The sequence below is a fragment of the Macaca thibetana genome, chromosome 15 (genome assembly GCF_024542745.1).
Source record: "Macaca thibetana thibetana isolate TM-01 chromosome 15, ASM2454274v1, whole genome shotgun sequence".
Classification (NCBI taxonomy): Eukaryota; Metazoa; Chordata; class Mammalia; order Primates; family Cercopithecidae; genus Macaca; species Macaca thibetana.
The window spans coordinates 71,905,908-71,923,189 of NC_065592.1; the positions used below are offsets into that span (position 1 = coordinate 71,905,908).

General features: G+C 37.9%; 1 protein-coding gene and 1 non-coding gene across 37 annotated transcripts in view; one reads left to right on the top strand and one right to left on the bottom strand.

Annotated features, from left to right (window-relative positions):
- Positions 1-17,282, top strand: part of PTPRD (protein tyrosine phosphatase receptor type D) — a 2,337,809-nt gene that overhangs the window by 1,835,475 nt on the left and 485,052 nt on the right. The gene's annotated exons all lie outside the window — the stretch shown is intronic.
- LOC126938153 (U7 small nuclear RNA) lies at positions 12,884-12,945 on the bottom strand. The gene has a single exon (XR_007719981.1). It is a non-coding gene; the product is annotated as a U7 small nuclear RNA (small nuclear RNA).

A 17,282-nucleotide genomic window follows, 5' to 3' on the forward strand; every position in this document is an offset into this window, starting at 1 on the left:
ATATGTTTGTCATATCCGTTAGGGGAGCACTTGGGGCCCAGAGGACTGATGAATTGGCCTGCATTGTCTTACTACACAGCTGTCATAACTTCTCTGATAGCAGGTGATCGTTCTGCAAGAGCATGTCAAATTGGTGCTTATCTCTTATGACATCTGTTGATGGAAGCTCCCTTTTAGGTTTGATCCACACAATGACCTTGATATTCCTGGTGAAGAATAAAGGCTCACAATTATTGTTTTTAGAAGGAGAGACTTGTAGCTTCTGCCTCATACCCGTCATATCAAATTATCAGGCTGAAACTGATAATACAATGAACACTGGCTCTCAACAGCAGTGTTATATCTGCTGGATTTGTACGCAGAATAAACCTTCTGCCAGCTATATCATAGAAATCCATGGAGATAAGATGTAGTTAACACCTGGAGTTTTTGAGGTATGTGCTCAGAGACTCTGGTTGTAGACAGTAACATCTATTTCATAATGATATCTTTAAGGACTAAATCTTTAAGAAGTGGAAAATAGTGGTTGAGCTGAGAGTTTTACAGATTTCAGGGAGGTGTAAATAGAAAGAAGACAGCTTCCTTGGAAAATGGAAAGATGGTGGATATTGGGTTATTGGCTCCGCTGTTAGGCCTATGAGACGTTGGAGGAGTCAGTCAATCTCTGGAAATCTTGTTTTTCCACTTGTAAGATGCAGATGCCAATTTCTACCCTCGCTACCTTACACCGTATGTCAGAGATTATAAGAAACTTGGGAACACTTTTTTTTTTGTTGGCAAAGAACTCTATAAACATACAACGGTGGTATTGTTTCAGTCTCTGAATATATAGATATTATAAAACATTAAAGTGTGACATTTTAACAACTAGTATTTTCAAGCTTTTGTTTTGTGGAGATAGATGAAGTATAGGATGCTGGAACTGGCACCGAGCAGAGTTAGGAGATCTGTTTTCAAGTCTAAATGATGTAACAACTAGCTTGGTGACCTTGAACACCAAGCTTTGGTCTTGGTTAGTCTCACTGGACAGTGGTCTCTGACTTTCCTTCCATTCCATTCTTTTGTTCTATGAGTAGTGGCTACTTTTATTTGCTTGAGCATGTGTGTTCCATCTCGCAGTGTTATTTCATCTTTGTGATCAGGAAGTGTAAACACTGTTCATACTTCAGTCAGTGGTACTTAATTGCATATAAAGCATCTGGGGAGCGTTTTGAAAATGGGTATTTCAAGACTCCATATCCAGAGAGTTTGATTCATTGAGTCCAGTCTGGGTCCTAGGAATAACTATTACCAACATCCCATTTAAATCTAATGCAGGTGGTCTTTTGAAAACCATCGGTGTAGAGCATATCTACATTTCATGTTTTATTAATATTTATTAATAATTTACAAGATCAAAAAGATATTATTTTGATTGATTGTTATTTTGTATTGAGTCTCCTGCTTTACTTCCACTACCAAATTGGCTTTGCATAAATACAGTGGGCCAGGATTAACCAGGATTATTGAGTGTTTCTGGGCTTTACTGTAGTGTACTATGGTTTTGCATATGTAAATCATATTCTTTATGGTTTTATCCGTGAAAGCCAAAAAAAAAAAAAAAAAAAAAAAGCCCTCTAAAATTCTACTGGCACACAAATTTTGTATTTGGAGTTTCATTACAGTCATTTTAGAGTTAGTGAATGTGGGGTTAGCTTAGTGCTTTCCCAAAAGTGCTTACCATGAAAAACACTGGAGACTGTCTGCACAGAGTAGGATTGTGGTGAAGGGAGCAAATGGGAACAGCACTGTGGTTGCTGTTGTTCACCTCTCACACTTCCCATTTAACTAAAGAAACCTCTATTCCAGCTGTATGGTGGCATCCTTGACTCATTTGTGCTTCTAAATCCTAAATCGGTTAGACGTGCGAACAGGATGTTGATGAAAGAAAAAGACAAAACACGATGATACTTTTGAGTTTAAAGTGATGCCAAGGATGAAGAGCAGGAGGAAATCAATTGAGGACTTTCACAACCTTGTGCAAAATGCATATAGCATTTTCATATTGTAGAGCACACGTGTCCCCAAGCAGTGCTTGAAATTTAGTTTTCTAACTTATGTAGAACTGTACATACAAGAGTGAATACACTAGACTGAATTAATGTTTTCAGTGGAATATAGATTCTCTTTAGACCCATTTTGCCCTGTCTTGTCATACATACCACTGTTGCCTACCTTCACTATATATTTTATTAAGGGTTCACCCCTAAGGTGAAATGGAAGGACTGTGGATAAGAAACAAAATTCAGCAAAGAGCAGACCACACTTGTTGGAATTGTTAGTAAAATCAAGTTCTGAATAACCATGAAAGGCTTTTTGGGTTTTATTTCATAAACTTATATATAAAAGGGTGATGATTAAGATATGAAGTAAGCTCTAACCAAATCCATATTAAAGAAAGCAAAATCCTTTAAAAAAAAAAAAAAAAAAGCCACCATTCTAAGTTCTTTAACCATTCACAAATAAAATTACCCACACAGAAAACTAGTGAAACTTTCTAAATAATAGTTTAATTTTCTCCTAATGTGTAGTTGCTTTGTTTGATTATAGTGATTATAGTGTTCATTAGTATTGATTGGGTAGGTAGGTGCAGTGGTTCGTATCTCCAAATAAGCTGGAGTCTGTGAAAACTCCCAGCTTCTATTTTCATCTTTTTAAAGCCTTACTTCTCACTTTTTTGTTGTTGTTGTTGAGATGGAGTCTTTCTCTGTCTGTCACGGAGTGCAATGGCAGGATCTCCGCTCACTGCAACCTCTGTCTCCTGGGTTCGAGTGATTCTCCTGCCTCAGCCTCACAAGTAACTGAGATTACAGGCATACACCACCATGCCTGGGTAATTTTTTGGTATTTTATTAGAAATAGGGTTTCACTGTGTTGCCCAGGCTGGTCTCGAACTCCTGAGCTCAGGCAATCCACATGTGTGGGCCTCCCAAAGTGCTAGCATTACAGGCGTGAGCCACCGTGCTTGGCCTGCTTCCCACTTCTTTCAGTGTCAGGAGCTATTCTCTTAACATAAATATTTTTGTCACTGTAATTGTGATAGAACAAAGGCAGTTCCTGGGTCTTCCTACATTTTAGTCGTCCTACTTACTCCTATGACAGAATTAGGTTTTTATTTCCATCGAATAAGTTATATCAGTGCAAATATATTTCTGGCACCATTATAGTAGATCTTAGTACAGCAGCCAAATGGAGGGAGTGTGTTTGAGTACTTAATTTGGGCAAAGTGGTTTTTAAAATATGTTCTAAATGTCTTCTATTGAAGCCCCTTTAATCAGATGGAACACATTAAAAAATCAGAACAGAATCTCAGGTAGTTACAGTAGAGTGATCAAGTCAACTCTTAAGCCAACCAAGGTGTGAAATTAAAATATTGGCTAGCCTTAAACATACAATTAATTTCAGGAAGGCTCTGTCAATACTTGCTGGATATTTACAGATAATCTAATGGCATACACTTTTTAAAGCTACATGACTCATAGAAGTCAATGTAAAAGGGGGTAAAATGGTTTTGTTTGAGTGTAGCAGGCACTATTTACATCTCTGGAAGTGTTCTGATAAGAGATAGGTTTGAATCTGTTCATTACATATGAATATTGGTTCTGTGTTTTTTAAAAAAATTATATGATTGCAGTTTGAATTTTGAAATCAATTTACTGGTGATGTCAGCATTTTATAACTCTTGGGAAATGGAAGTGTGATATTTATGTGCACATTAAGTTGTGCACATTAAATTAGCTCCTTAAAAATACAAAATAAATAAATAAATAAAATAAATAAATAAATAAATAATAAATGCGTAAGCTGGCCAGGTGGGGTGGCGGCTCCATGCCTGTAATCCCAGCACTTTAGGAGGCCGAGGTGGGTGGATCACCTGAGGTCTGGAGTTTGAGATCAGACTGCCCAACATGATGAAACCCCGTGTCTACTAAAAATGCAAAAAATTAACTGGATGTGGTGGTGGTTGCCTGTAATCCCAGCTACTCGGGAGGCTGAGGCAGGAGAATTTCTTGAACCCAGGAGGCGGAGGTTGCTGTGAGCCGAGATCATTCCATTGTGCTCCAGCCTGGGCAACAAGAGTGAAACTCCATCTCAGAAAAATAAATAAATAAATAAATAAATAAATAAATAAATAAATTGTAAGCTGTAAATTATATCATTGATATCAAAAAGATTTTCCTATTCTGTCTATATTTTTCTGTTTGTTTTTTTCTATTGCCGTTGAGGTTTATAATGATTTCCCAAAATTGACAAGCCACCGGCTTTCTTACTATGATTATTGTATAAAGATGGTGTGCATAATATTTTCATTTCTGATGACGGGATTGGATTACTCTGATGTTAATGTTGCCTTCAAGGATATGTAGTTTTTAGAGAGAGATCACCTGGTCAGAACTTTCAAGTGGGGAAAACAAGAATTCTAGTTGCAGCTCTAACTTGCTTTGTGGACTTGAGCTCCTGAAATTTTCAGAACTTTAGTTTTCCTACTGTAATTTGGGTAATACCAACCTCATAGAATTGTTAGGAAATTAAGTGGGGCTAGGCCCACAAAAGGAAGGGGATCTTGGTTCGTTCTTCTTTCATTTTTCTTATTTTTCCAGATACTGTCTGTGAGGTATAGGTTCTGATCCCATGGCTTTGATCTGATAAGCACAGGTCTCATGAAATGAAGTTCCATGGAAGTTTCTACCAACAGTGTGCTGTAATCCCTTCTGAGCCTCCCCTTCTTCTTCCTCTGTTACAGCAGAAACAGAAAAAGCTTTCTAATTGAGTACAGTCACCAGGATTCTCTTTCAAATATAGAAAGCCCAGGATGTTATGAGATCTGGAAGGTGTTAAAACATCACATTAGTCAACACAAGCTATTTTTATGGATGTACCTGTCTTCTCTCCCGGACTTTGCGCTAAAGTCCTGTGGCTAGGGATCATGTCGCAGTTACTCTTATTTCTCCATCCAGTGCACTAAAAGGTGGCCACTCATCAAGGTCTGTGGAACTAGAAAGAAGTAAGAGTTTTAGAGTATTCTGTAAGAAAAAGTTCATGCCACACGTTTCTCCAGTTAGGATAGTTTTTTTTGGCGGGGGAAGGTGGGGACAGAAGGGGGTGTGTTTGTTTTTTGGAGACAGAGTGTCTCTCTGTCACACGGGACTGCAGTGCATTGGCATGATCACAGCTCGCTGCAACCTTGACCTCGAGGGCCCTGCAATCTTCCCATCCCAGCCTCCCAAGTAACTGGGACCACAGGCATGCACCACCATGCCTGGCTAGTTTTATTTTTTATTTTTTTGTAGAGATGGAGTCTTCTTATGTTGCCCAGGCTGGTCTCAAACTTGTGGGTTCTAGTGATCCTCCTGCTCTGGGCTCCCAAAATGCTGGGATTGCAGGTGTGAGCCACTGTGCCTGGCCAATATAAGTAAGGATAGTTTGTTTTAAAGTGACTATAGATTTGTATTATTAAGAGAAATGAGGGACTGGGCACAGTGGCACAGGCCTGTAATTCCTGCACTTTGGGAGGCTGAGGCAGGTGGATCACTTGAGTTCAGGAGTTTGAGACCAGACTGACCAACATGACGAAACCCTGTCTCTAGTAAAAATACAAAAATTAGCCAGGCGTGGTAGTGCAAGCCTCTAATCCCAGTTACTAAGGAGGCTGAGGCAGGAGAATTGCTTGAACCCAGGGGGCGGAGGTTGCAGTGAGCCAAGATGGCACCATTACACTCCAGCCTGGGCAACAGAGTAAGACTCCGTCTGAGGGGGAAAAAAAGAGAAATGAGGGACTTCAAACATAAGAAAAAATGTAATGGATATTAAAAGAACAAACACTTTTAGTGTAAGTTTTAGAATATTGTTTATCAATAAATAGATTTTGGACATGACTTTTTGGTAATAGGCTTTTTTTTCTTATTTTTCTGCCAAAAAAAAGGTATTATTATGCATAGGACTACCAAACATGATTTCATACTTTTTTTTTAAAATTTGAGACGGGGTGTCACTCTGTCACCCAGGCTGGAGTGCAGTGGTTACAAGTGAGCCGATCACAGTACTGTAGGCTTCACCTTTTAGGTTCAAGCTGTCCTCCCACTTCAGCCTCCGGGACTATAGGCATGTGCCACCATGCCCGAGTAATTTTTTAATTTTTTGTAGAGCTGGGGTTTCACTGTGTTGCTCAGGCATTGTAATTTTTATAATATAAATACAAGTATAAAGAACTCAAAGGTTCGAGATAATAATGCTAAAAGATATCATTGCTAAAAGGATCTGGAAAGAGTAGGTTACTAAAGGGAGTGTCAAAGAACTTCCAACTGAGTTTGATTTTCTCATTGGCAAAACTAATTCCATTGATTTTAGTAATCATAGCTATTTATTCCCTCAGGTAATTACATTATAGGGAAGCCTAATAATTATGGTATACATTATTATTCATATTATCTAAGGTGTACGTTTGTTCAGATCAGAGAGAAAAGGGGACTTTTCTTCAGAAACACTTTCAGACGTGTGTACTCATTCATAAATAAAAATAATAACTAACATTGGCTGTAAGATGACTGTATGTCAATTGCTTTACATCTGTTATCTTGCGTAGTTCCTTTTTTTTTTCTTTCTTTCTTTCCTTTTTTTAAGACAGTCTCACTCTGTTGCCCAGGCTGGAGTGCGGTGGCACTGTCTCCACTCACTGCAAACTCTGCCTCCCGGGTTCGCACCATTCTTCTGCCTCAGCCTCCCGAGTGGCTGGGACTACAGGTGCCTGCCACCACGCCCAGCTAATTTTTTTGTATTGTTAGTAGAGACGCGGTTTCACGGTGTTAGCCAGGATGGTCTTGATCTCCTGACCTCGTGATCTGCCCACCTCGGCCTCTCAAAGTGCTGAGATTACAGGCATGAGCCACCATGCCCAGCCTTGTGTAGTTCTTTTAACTGCCCTAGGAGGTAAATGTAATTATTAAGTCCATTTTATTTATTTAATTTTAGAGCTGAGGTCTTGCTCTGTTGCCCAGGCCAGAATGCAGTGGTGCTGTCATGGCTCCCTATAACTTCAGACTCCTGGGTTCAAGTAATCCTCCTACCTCAGCCTCCCAAGTAGCTGAGACTATAGGTGTGTGCCACCACATTCAGCTAATTTTCAAATTTTTTGTAGAGATGTGATCTTGCTATATTGCCCAGGCTGCTCTGGAACTCCTGAGCTCAAGCTGTCTTCCCACCTTGGCCTCCCAAAGCACTGAGATTACAGGTTTAAGCCACCACTCCTAGCCTATCTCCACTTTCAAGATGAGGCAATTGAAAGAATTTAAGCAATTTCTCCAAGACCACATATCTCCTGAATGTTAGTTGTGGCTTGCCAGGGCCTTTTCTGAATAAAAACATATGGCCTTAGGATCTGCAAATTGACCTAGAAGGAAGGAACTAGAATTTGTAACTGGAGATATTACCACTTTTGAGAACTTCCTGCAGGCTGAGTGTGGCCAGTTTTCAGGAAAATCCTGATTTCCCTTAGGCACAGGCTTTGCAATTACTCATCAGTTTATTTGTGCATCTCCTTTCACTTTCTTTTGTGATTCCTTTCTTTGCCTTTGGGGCAGGGAGTGTCATTAAGGAAGGCGATTGTGAATGTTCTACTTGAGGGCATTTAGGTGTGGCTGGATAGCTTATGAAGCCTATTAATGGCGTGAGAGTCAGGGAAGCAACCTCAGGATCCCTGTGACACATAGTATCTGAAGTAGAGATTTCTGTACTGTTTTCTACACTCAGACTTGTACCGAAAAACCTTTCACCAATTCACTTTAATGGATGCATCTATAATAGGGTGTGGGGAAGCATTACTGAGATAATCCCTGTATTTCTTTTTCTAGTTAGAGTTTATGAATCTGTGACTATGGGTGAATGGAACGAGCAGGGCTCTGAAAGAGCCTAAATTTAAAGAGTATATTAAGAAAGTAATTTAATCATTGATGCAGTCTGACTCCAGTTATGTGATGCTATAAAAGTTTCAGATTGGCGATAATAAATAATATTTTAGGATTTTCAAAATCTTTACCCTTATCTCATTGAGAGGTAAAGTAAGTGGGAATTATCTCAGTTCACATTTCTCTCCTCTCCCATCTCCTCCCCTTCTCTTCCTTTCTTTTTTAAAAACTGCTTTTCAGTTTCTACAGTATGCAAAGAACTGTGGTAATACCATTGAGGGTTAACATTGAGACTAAAGAGAGGTCAGGGCACATGACACACAGTGAAAGAAGTAACCTAGGAGCCAGGTTTAATGGGTAACAGCCCCCCATGCTTTTAAAAAAATTATTTATTTATTTATTTATTTATTTATTTATTTTAAATTGAGACAGTCTTGCTCTGTCGCCCAGGCTGGAGTGCAGTGGGTCCATCTCTGCTCACTGCAACCTCTGCTTCCCAGGCTCAAGTGATTCTCCTGGCTCAGCCTCCTGAGGAGCTGGGATTACAGGCATGTGTCACCATGCCTGGCTAATTTTGTACTTTTAGTAGAGACGGGATTTCTCCATGTTGGTCAGGCTGGTCTCGAACTCCCAACCTCAGGTGGTCCGCCCACCTCAGCCTCCCAGATTGTTGGGATTACGGGCATGAGCCACTGCACCCGGCCAGGTTTAATGGGCAACCCTTACTTCACATTATCATCAAAATCATTAAAATGTGTTCCGAATGACTCACATTTTTCCTAAAGATCAGTGAAACAAATACCTAAGCTCCACTTTTAATTCCATGAGATGATGCCAAAATGATCAATATGAGACAAAGGGAAGTTTATTAACTATAGCAAGATTTGAGGACCATAATTACTATGTGAGTCAATAATAACTGCCAGTGCATTTTTATTTCTGAGTTTATCCTGACTTTTGTGACCCTTTGGAAAGTTCGTTCCTGAACTGCCATCTTCATGATCTTGTGTCTCCAACAAGAGAGAAATTGGGAAAGGAGCAAATTATACGTCTGAAAGCTAGGTGTTAGTTTTTGCATATATTATTCCTTGCAAAAATAAACCCACTTTTTAGATGAAGAAACTAAGGCTCAGAGAGACTAAGTATTTGTGTCATAGCCCTACAGCATTGATGTTCAAATCCAGAACTGCCTGCCTAGAATTCCCAGCTCATATATTTATAATATCATTCATACAGTTTTTACTAATATTATTTTCTGAGAAATATCTTTGACCATTTCAGAGAAAAAATGGAATTGTTACAGGAAAGAGGTCCCAATCCAGACCCCATGAGAGGGTTCTTGGATCTCCTGCAAGAAAGAATTCAGGACAAGTCCATAGAGTAAAGTGAAAACAAGTTTATTAGGCAAGTGAAGAAATAAAAGAATGGCTACTCCATAGACAGAGCAGCCCCAAGGGCAGCTGATTGCCCATTTTTATGGTTATTTCTTGATGATATGCTAAACAAGGGGTGGATTATTCATGCCTCCCCCTTTTAGACCATCTAGGGTAACTTCCTGACATTGCCATGGTATTTGGAAACTGTCATAGTGCTGGTGGGAGTGTAGCAGTGAGGATGACCAGAAGTCACTCTTGTGGCCATCTTGGTTTTGGTGGGATTTTGCTGGCTTCTCTACTGCAAGCTGTTTTATCAGCAAGGTCTTTATGACCTGTATCTTGTGCAGACCTCCTATCTCATCCTGTGACTTAGAATGCCTTAACTGTCTGGGAATTTAGCCCAGTAGGTCTCAGCCTCATTTTATCCATTTTAGCCCATTCAAGATGGAGTTGCTCTGGCTCACATGCCTCTGACAGAATGGCTGCCATGATGTCAAATAGAATCAGTTTTTTAAAAATATACATACATTAAAAAAAGGAGCCAAAAAAAAGTCATTAAAATTTTGGTGTTGAGCAGTCATCAGAAAGGCATGATGCATGCACACATACATTCGCATGTACTTATATGTGGAAGGCAGGGAAATGATGAAGTGATGATTACTATTTATCACACCTTTGTGTCCTTGAAAAATAATGGTAGTGCCGTCCTGTGCTTGTATACTTTGTGTAACTGATGGATATGAATGTTTATCCTCATTAAAAAATTACAGTGACAGCACTATATTTATTATTTCTAACAGAATCTTACTGATATTGCTTGAAAACAAAAATTATTTTGTGTCTGGGAAAATCTGCCCTGGATTGACTGAGGTCACATACCAACTTTAAAAAAAAAAAAAAAAAAAAAAAAAAGTGTGTGTGAGGGTTGGGGGATCAAAACATTAAAAGTGTAATTAAGGAAGGAGGATTTCTCTGGAGAATTGGTAGAGTAAATAAGAGTGACAGACATTCATTACAGAATGTATCTAAACATAAAAGAATAATTCTTTTCATAAAAGTTAATTGAAGCTGGCTACATCTGCTATACCATCTTTATTAAGGAAGGCAGAAGTTGAGAGGGCAGCTGGAGTTTTCAGTTGGTTGCTAAGACTTTGAGCTTGATTTCTGGAAAGAAATAACAAACTTCTTTGCTAACATTACAGATGCTAGGAGTCTGCAAGGTAACACTTTCTCTCCCCTACTTCCTGTCAACCAAATGCATTCCTTTTCTTTTCTTTTGTATTACGCTGATGTATTTAGTACTTATATCTTCCAAACTGGATAATTCCAGGTCTCTTCCAGCAGGGAAACTTTAAAGAACCTCAGGGGTCACCCTGAGGCAGTTCTCTTTAATGAATTCTGAGCTGCCTCCAGGAATTCATTCTTATACCAACTACAACAAAACCGAAACACTTTCTAGCATTATCTGCACCTAGGGTTCCTTGAGGAAACCTTTAAGGACAATGAACTGGGACGTGATTGCTACCAGAATACTGGTGATAATTATCTGTGTAAATAAATACGTGCATTTATTTTAAAACAGACAAATTTGAAAGAGATGTTTCTTACAGATAACTGTGGACTCTGACATGTAGATAAGGAGTATTTTATTATAGTACCATAGGACTATAATTACTATTAAATAAAGCAATGCATGTGAAATTAATATAGTATCTAAAAATATGCCCAGTGCATTTTCACTTTATTGGATCTTTTTATTAATCCTCGTAATAACCCTGTAAGGAAAGCAGGCTGGACTTACGCATTCAAGCTGTACATGTGAAAGCGAGGCTCTGAGTTGTTGTTGTGACTTCTGTGAGAAGTAAACTACAGAACTACAGAAATGAGACTAGGACCTAGATACTTTGACTTATAGTTCATTGTAAATTTATATCAATGAGAAGTCTGTGACTAAAATAACTGTATTTATTATATATGATCACCGAAGCACTAGTAGGAGCCAGTATTGCAGATTAAATGTATTTAACTACCTGTAAACTTTAAGAAAGCACAGCTTTCTTGTATGAACTGCAGAATTACAACTCCCATGATCAACACTTAACATAGAGTAGGTGCTTAATAAACATTTGTTAAATGAATGGATGAGTAAAAAAGTCACAGCTTTTAGATGATATGCTATGCTAGCTTTTGAATGCAACAGGAAGCTATTCTTTATTAAAGATGATTCAGAATGATTTTGCTAGATTTAAACATCTTCCATTTATAATCTTTTTCCTGTTAGTAAATATCAGAACTTCTCTGCTGATTTACTATGCTTAGGCCAGCAAACCCAGAATTGTTTGGTTTTCCATTCTCTAAATAATCCCTGTTTGAAAACAGTATTATCTGCATTCTTGGCACAGGGAATGGTAGGATGGCACTTTGGTATGATTTAAACCGTGAAAAATTTTTCAAGTGATTTTTTATCTTGATTATTTCTTAAAGAGTTTCTGGAGAACTGGACTTAATGATCCTAGGATTTACCCTACATGATTAGGTTGTTTAGTTATTTTATTTAAAATTCTAATGTATTAAGATTTGATTGGGAAAAGAGACACCAAAGAAGAAAAATGAAAATTTGATTCATAGATCTATACTTAGTCACATAAAATATTCTAATTATCATATAATGAAGTAAAAAAGGAGAGAATTCCATTCTATAAAGCATAAAGGGTAGAATTCCATGTAAGACCAGCATGAGACTTGGAGCTTTGAGTCAAGTTGCCATTTGTCTTGTAAGATAGATTCTGTTAAGGTTCAGGTCAAAGGATTGCTTGAGTCCAGGACTTCGAGGCTGCAGAGAGCTTGGGTGACATATCAAGACTCTCTAAAAATGGAAGAAAAAAAAAAGATTCTGCTAGATTTATTTTCTGAGAGTCTGTACTGTTCTAGACACTAAAGTGAATAAATATAAATATGAGAAGACACATTCTCTACTCTCGAGGACCTCGGAGTCCAACAGAGAGCCAAAGACAAATATGCAAATATCTTCAATAGAAAGCATAGTGGGATAAATGGTTCAGCTTTTGCTTCTTGTGAGGTCAGTGAGAGGAAAATCACATGTAGTTGGTGGATGAGATAGAGCTTCACAGATATGGTAGTGTTTGAGATAGTTTCAGAGAGATTTTGCTGGGTAGTGGGATGTTTGATAAGCAAGATAGAACCCTGTGGTAAGGGATCTCAAGGACGAGGCAATCTTCATAGTGTGTGATGGTGCAGAAAGGACTTTTCCTAACTGCATCATATATAGCTTAGCCATCCTTTTTGCATATCATCAAGATTCTGTGTGTTGGCACCGAATAAACAAATCAAAGTTAAGCAATGTATTTATTTGATAGCTTTGGAAAATGAATTGATGGTGGAAGAGTTTGGAATTCATGACTTTAAATGAGCTTTTCGTATTATTGTACATTATGGTTATGGTGAGAAGAACTGGGAGTAAATCTCTTAACCATAAGACAATCTTATGAGGATTTACGTTCATTTGTAGCTTGATTTTACTTTATTTTATTTATTTTTCATTGGGTGGGGGGCTTTCTGGCAAAAACTAGAAAGCCTGCTAGACAAATTCAAAAAGAACTGTAACACTGTAGCTTGAATTTATTTTATAACATGATCAAATCTTGTGTGCTCTAAGTCTCTTGAGTATATACTAATAGTAAGGCGTATCACGTTACGGCAATTTTCAGTTTATCCCAAATGGTTGGGGAATGGACTGTTCCAATTAATCTAACATTATAGTAGCTAAGAGATTACAGAAATATTTTACTTGGGTTATTCAATTCCGTAAACTAAAAAAAAAACCCAAAAATTTTAACACAGAAAATACTCTGAATGTAATTTGAATTGAATTTTATATTTAATTATTTAGAAAGCTCTTTCAAGTTCCAGCGATGTTTGAGTTTACCAATGAAAGTGTTTGTTATCCTTTATTTTCTAGAAAATAAATATGGGCACTTGGCATAATTCTGGATTAAGGAAATTTGAATTTCTCAACCAGAAGATCACAGCTTCTGTGTTTGGTCTCCTACATAAATCTATTACATGAATAAAATAGAAATTGTACTCATTTTCAAAGCCATGATTATCAGGCACGTGATGATTTGATGTGATAAGTTATGGCTTTTAAGTTACTGTCATCCAAATCAAAAAGCCATAGATAACTGCAGAGTTTTTAAGAAATTAAATACTGGGAGGAGAGAGACAGTTAAATTCCATATTTCTACTTGATAGTCACAAGTACTCTGATGACTGATAAGTATCGTAGGCTGTGCAATACTCACTTACTCTAAGCTGCTGATAAACGTAATTTAGTGGGACTGTTCTTACATCCCAATGTCAGCCCACTGAAGAACATTTTGTATTAATGGCGAAGGTCAAATGTTTCACAGGCTTCCACTAGCCCCTATTAGAGAATACTGTTCAGTTTTATATATTTAAATATTTAACCCCCCCAAGGAAATTTGAAATATTAGATTCCAATATAATGAAAATGTACTTAAAACTTGGCAATTAAGAATCAGGGCAGTTCATCTCTATCCCTTCATCTGTAAGTTTTTAAACATACAGATATAGATAAACATATATATTCCTAAACATCTGTTGGCCTATGGCATTTTCTGCTTTGGCTACCGACAGTATGCATAGATTATTTGGAAAGGCTTAACTTGATATGTTTTTATTATAAACCTAAACCTGCCTTTGTGGTCATCATGTTTTATCATTTGGCACTTAATTTCTTCAGAAATGTTTTCTCACTGAAGTCAAAAGAACTTTGCTCTGTAATGTAACTATACAAGGTAAAAAGGGCCTTTTATTTATTTTTTTTAAACATGCGACTTGGTGCATACTTTTATGCGTTTTGTTTGAGCTTATTATTCAAAATGAGAGTACATTAGCAAATAACCTCCTCTAGATCTTATATGTTACATAGTGAATAGTAGCATAGATTGCTTTAGATAACTTTGACTTTAGAATTTTATGCATTTCCTCTTCATAAATGAGACTTTGTAGTAATTTTCTAACTCTACAATTTTTGGACTGTCCTAAAAGGACGTTGCAATCTATTCTTATATGGGCTATGATTAAAATATTACTGAGATACTGTTAAATGATACATTGATTGCTGTTACTCCGTCTCCACGTCTCCACAACCCAGAAGTTTTCATCTATCAGTCCAGTGACCCTGGTATTGGTGGTGGTATCCAGTGTGTGAAATTAAAAATCCATCATACTTTCTGTTGTGTAATGCCTAAGTAGGCTATTTCATTTTTTCATTGGCTGGGCGTGCTGGGTCACACTTGTAATCCCACCACTTTGGGAGGCCAAGGTGGGCGAATCGCCTGAGGTCAGGAGTTCGAGATCAGCCTGGCCAACATAGTGAAACCCTGTCTCTACTAAAAATAGAAAAAGCTGGGAGTGGTAGTAGGTGCCTGTGATCCCAGCTACTCAGGAGGCTGAGGCAGGAGAATTGTTTGAACCTGGGAGGCGGAGGTTGCAATGAGCCGAGATTGTGCCATTGCACTCCAGCCTGGGTGACAGAGTGAGACTCATCTCAAAAAAATTTTTTTTTCTTCATATAAAATAAACATAGGGATGGATGATACTAATGTTTTCCCATTTTGGTAGTGCCCAATAAATTAAAATGAAACCTTTAAATGAATGCTGAAGATTTGAAAAGTTTCCATTTTTGAGGCTAAGAGATGTTATGAATTCACGAAACGTAAGTGCATGCCAAGAAGATAAACAGCTTTGTTTTAAAATTGGGTTCCAAATAATTAATCAGCAGTACAAAAAATTGACTTATGTTCCTTTGTATACTGTCATTGACCATTTATCCAAAGGCATTCAGACTATTTGATGATTTTTTTTTCATGATCATAAGTTCATATGTAATTTTTCCCCAAATCCTGAGTCATTGCATTGTTGCTGCAGTTATCTAAAATAACTTGTTCCTCGGTTTGCTCTTTCTTGTTAAGTTCCTCTAAGGCAAGTCAGTGAAGTTAAAATCGCTTTGAAACCAAGACAACTCTGTAATTTATTTCTCATTTTAGGGTTACGTTGCTGCCCTCAAATTTGACTTCTGCTGGGGGCCATGACACATGCCTGTAGCTCCTGCTACTTGGGAGGCTAAGGCAGGAGGATCACCTGAGCCCAGGAGTTCAAGTCCAGCCTTGGTACCATAATGAGACCCTGTCTAAAAAAAGAAAATTGGCTTCTGTGAATGTAAATGTCACTAGAGAGTGTGATTGTAAATGCCACTAGAGAGTCTACTGTAATTATTTGGAATTCTTTCAAAGTAGTGTGATATAGATAAAAGATGATTTTCTACACATTTTACCAGAGTGTAACCTAATGGGCAGCATTATGTAAAATGGGCTTAAGTATTATTTTATTTCCGTACCCTCTGGTTCTTCAGTTGCATCCCCTTTTTGCCTTAAGTTAAACATATTGCACTTCCATCTGCTATACACTATAGATGATTCACATTTATTTTTTGCAGTGATATTTTTTAAATGAGTTTAGGGAGCAGATGTTTTTGCATTCATACTTGCCTTCCTTTTCCTGATGTCTTTCCACAAATACAGGGGGGAAAAATGCATTGCTGCTGTCCTTGGTGAATTTTGCATATCTCTTTGATTCAGGCTGCTGCACTGTAATGCATGATAATGTGACAACTGCAGTCAAGTAAGACGTTTCTTTAGTTTCCTAGTACTCTATATTAATATCACAGCTGTGCTGCAGGGAATTGAGGAACTTCTTCAGCTTGTGGTAATTCTCCTTTGGGTAAAAGTGAATCCAGTCAGACCTCTTCCTCTGATAGTCTTCAATTTTGATACTGATTTTAGACAGGTGGTTATGGATTTATAAATGAATTCAAAAATACAAACCTAGATACGTAGTGTATCTATAGCACACTTTCAGTATAGGTTTTTTTTTTTTTTTTTTCCTGTTCTAATATCCAAATAAAGCACCTGCATTATTTTAAATTACATGCACAAATGTTGTCAATCTTGTCTGTCTTTTTAAAAATGATGTCTAACAGAATATTGTGGTTATTTGGCAAACCTCTGCAAACAAAACTGTTCTGAATGCAGGTGTAACTGTGTAGAGTAGGAAGAGCACTGGACTCAGAGTGAGAGGTGTCATATTTATTGCTTTATGACAAATTATCCCAAATCTGGCAGCTTACAACAGTGTATACTTATTATCTCACAGTTTCCGAGGGTCAGGAATCTGTGTGGTTCTGGCTCAGTCTCTCATGAAGCTGCAATCAGAATGTTAGATGGGTCTGTAGTCATCTGAAGGTTTGACTGGGGCTGGAGGATCTTTTTCCAAGATGGAAGTGTGTTGACCAGCATTCCTGTTTCCATTTTAGACCAAGGAACCTTCAATTCCTTATCAGTTGAGTTCCACCATTGGACTGCTCACATGGTAGCTGGCTTATTCCACAATGAGTGATCAAAGAAAGAGAGAATAAGAGCCAAAGATAGAAGCTGCTGATAACCTAATTGTAGAAGTAACATACCATCATCGTATGGTATGCAGTAACCCTGTTACAATGACAGGGCTACAGACAATATGTGCATGGTTGGAAGCAGGGATAATTGAGGGCCAGGCAGGAGGCTGGCTACCCAGGTAGGAGTCATCTGTTTGCCACTAAAGCACCACAGGTCCTTACATAGGTTGCCAGCTTCTTGAGCTTGAGTTTTCTCATTGACAGCAGGGGCATTGTACCACTTTTCCTACTGATCCCTTGAAATGTAAATATCTTAAATGATGGATGTGAGAACATTTTGTAAATGTGAAATGGCTCTACCTGTGGGGGTTGATTAAAAAATCATATTACTTTTTAGCGTTAATAAGAGGAAAGAAAAAAGAGGGAGAGAAATGGAGAAAAGGAAAAAAGAGGGGGCAGAAAAGGAAA